General features: G+C 33.6%; 1 pseudogene; it reads left to right on the top strand.

Moving 5' to 3' along the window:
- Window positions 1–2,323: 2,323 nt before the first annotated feature.
- Window positions 2,324–3,011, top strand: LOC141491786 (large ribosomal subunit protein uL6-like; annotated as a pseudogene).
- Window positions 3,012–3,652: the final 641 nt, after the last annotated feature.

Raw genomic sequence — 3,652 nt, 5'->3', positions numbered from 1 at the left:
GAAAAAAAGTCAGACTCACACTGAAAAGATGCCCTAATTCAGAACATTGGTCTTAAAAATGATACTTCTATATTTTAATTTTTAATTCATTTCAATTCACAGATTCAATTCTTAATTAAATAGTTTTTGATAGTTTATGTTATAATACATGTTAACCATTACCAAGAAATAGCAAGGAAATGGAGATTAAAATTATGGTTTGCTATATTTTAATTCCATTCATCACTTAAAACTGTCACAGTGTTTATAGAGTTTGATTAATTCTCTGATCAATGAGTTGGAGATTGAGCTTATGTAAGCCAAGGGAGAACAATGCCTATATGATTTATGCAGAGAAAAACCATCATAACAAATCAAACTTTACAGACAACAAAATGATTCCTTAGTATCTTGTCCTAATTCCCATATTGAGACAGCACCCAAACCAATAACTCTCCCTTCAATAGAGTCAAATGCCTTTTGTCGAGCCATCAAACTATTGTTGTGATTCCATTATTGGTTTAATCTATCCTTAACTATAAGCATTTCCTTTTTCTGTTGCTTGTACAAAGAAATCTTGCACCTCATAGCCCACATTATGTCACATTGAGACTTGGCATCTTTCTTTTTCTTCTTTGAATGTGATAGTTTATGCAGAGAAAGGTATTCCTATTTAATTAGCTTGAAACCAGGAAGAGATATTGAGAAAATCTGGAAGGAATGTTTGAAAGTGGAAAAGAAAGTACTATTTCAAACAAAAACACAAAGCACTTTACTGCTTGCTAACAGAGAGCAATGAGGAATTACTGGAAAGGAACTGAAGAGGAAAGCAGAGATTTGATGTAGAAGCAGGCAAGGTGTCAACTCTGAGTTCAGAGCAAAAGGAAGTCTACTGGGAAGCATAGGAAGAAGGTAATTGACCTTAGCAAGCAGTAATGGTCAACCATTGACTGTGACATAAATTGTAGAACCTAAATTGATTAGAATGCTTGAAATTTCCATCTCAATAAATAAATAGAAAATTAAAGAAAGTATATATTAAATTATTGCCAGCAGATATCCAAAAGAAAGGAAAAGTTAGAGAGAAAATTTTCATTAAATAAATACCCTGTTTATGCGTAAGAATATACTATTCTTATTTATACTGGTTTAAACTAATTGATTTGCATGTTTACATTTATGCTAATATACTCTGAATAATTTAGTGAAAGAAATATGTTTTAAAATGATTTAATTAAGCATTTTGAAATAAATAATCTTCCTTTACACTGTAGGATAAGCTATATTTAGAAAATATAGCAATGCAGTGGAATAAAAATGGGCAGCAAAATCAATATAATATAATTTATGTAGCAGAAAATAAGACAAAAATGCATATACAATTATCTCTATATGGCTGAACCTATATAATCCTCTATTTATCAATGAAGACCAACATGAAACAGTGCCTGCCCTCAAGGAACTTGTCTTTAATTGAGGGTAACAAAATATACAAAAAATAAGTTTATAACATAGATACAAGGAAAACATTTTGGATAAGGAAACAAACTTAAATTCAGAAAAGACTTCATATAAAAGGTACTTGATTAACTTTGTAGAGTTCTGAAAAAAATGTAAAATACTAAAAAAGAGGAGAAAGAAGGATATTCCAGGAAGTAGATTTGAACAATGACATAGAAATCTGAAATGAGGGGCTGTCATGAATCGAATATAATAAACAGGAAAATTTTATTGAAGATAAAATTTGTAAAGGGAAGTAATATTCAACAAAATTGAATTAGGTACAATCTCCTCTTCTTGACCTCTTAATTCTGTAAAATATCCACCAGGAATTTTGGCATCCTGGAGCTATGGTATCAAACTATAGGCTAGAAGCCCCTGGAGAAAGAGATTCAAGGTTTAGAAGCGTTACAGAATTTACAAAGACTGAGAATAAAAGCAGAGAGTAGGTAGGTAGTTTTCATAAAAACATATAGAGACTGCCAGTATTGTGTTTATTTTTCAACATACCACACTTATACTTATTATACTATACTGGGTCTTTTTTCTAATCCTGTTACTGTCAAAGTACAAATAATTTCCCCCTCCTTCAGTCCCTCAATCAATAGATGGCATTGGGAAAATTCTGTTGAAATCTAATAACCAGATCACCTCATTAAAGAATCAAATGCTATTTAGAGAGGAGGGAGGTAGGGTGAGAGGGAATAAACATTTATCATATACATGCTATGTGACTGGCACCATTCTAGGTACTTTACTTATATTTCATTTGATTTTCACAACCCTGTAAAGGAACTGGGTTTTGATGTCCATTTTACAGTTAAAGAAATTGAGGGCTTTTGGCCCATTCACGATCAGGATGAAGACCATTTTAAGCAACCAGACTGTGGACATTCCAGAAAATGTTGACATTTCTCTGAAGGGTCGGACAGTTATTGTGAAGGGGCCCAGAGGAATCCTCCGCAGGGATTTCAATCATATCAGTGTGGAACTCAGTCTCCTTGGAAAGAAGAAAAAAAGGCTCCGGGTGAACAAGTGGTGGGGAAATCAAAAAGAACTTGCAACTGTACGCACAATCTGTAGTCATGTGCAGAACATGATCAAAGGTGTTACTCTGGGTTTTCATTGCAAGATGAGGTCTGTGTATGCTCACTTCCCCATCAATGTTGTTATTCAAGAGAATGGCTCACTTGTTGAAATCAGAAATTCCTTGGGTGAAAAATAAATCCGAAGAGTGCGAAGAGTGCGTATGAGACCAGGTGTGGCTTGTGCGGTTTCTCAAGCCCAGAAAGATGAGTTGATTCTTGAAGGAAATGATATTGAACTTGTATCAAACTCAGCTGCCCTGATCCAACAGGCCACTACAGTCAAAAACAAGGATATCAGAAAGTTTTTGGATGCTATCTATGTTTCTGAGAAAGGCACAGTGCAACAAGCTGATGAATAAGTTGGAAAAGATGCCAAAGGCTGTGTCCTGAGGAATCAACACTTATTCAGATGTCAAAATAAAAATACTTTTTTGTCAAAAAAAAAAGAAATTGAGGAAGACAGTTGTTAAATGATTTGTCTAGCACAAAACTAGTAAACGTATGAGACTGAATTTGAACTCAGGTCTTCTTAATTCTAGATCCAGCGATTTTTTCCATTTTTAAGCAGATTTTTATCCCCCCCACAGACATATTATATGCATATATATATATGTATATTAATGCTCCAAATCAGTATTGATCAGAGAAATGCAAATTAAAAGAATGATGAGGTATCATCTCACATCTATTAGATTAGCCCAGATTATAAAAAGGAAAGATGATCAATTTTGGGGAGGTTGTGGGAGGATTGGAACATTGATGCATTGCTGGTAGAGTTGTGAATGGATCCAACCTGTCTGGAGAGCAATATGGAACTATACCCAAAGAGCAATTCATATTCTTTGACCCAGAAATTCCAATTCTACGACTATACTCAGAAGAAATTATTTAAAAAATGAAAAAAAAACTATATGTTCTAAAATATTCATAGCAGCTCTTTTTTTATAGTGGCAAAGAGTTGGAAATTGAGGGGATACCCATCAATGGGGAATGGCTAAACAAGTTATGGTACATGAAATCTATGGAATATTATTGTTCTATAAGGAATCATAAATGGTCAGACTCTAGAAAAGCAAAGAACGATT

This window comes from Macrotis lagotis, chromosome 6 (assembly GCF_037893015.1).
Source record: "Macrotis lagotis isolate mMagLag1 chromosome 6, bilby.v1.9.chrom.fasta, whole genome shotgun sequence".
In the NCBI taxonomy this organism is placed as follows: Eukaryota; Metazoa; Chordata; class Mammalia; order Peramelemorphia; family Peramelidae; genus Macrotis; species Macrotis lagotis.
The sequence above is the reverse complement of the archived record's forward strand: the minus strand, read 5'-3'. Positions and strand labels throughout refer to the sequence as shown.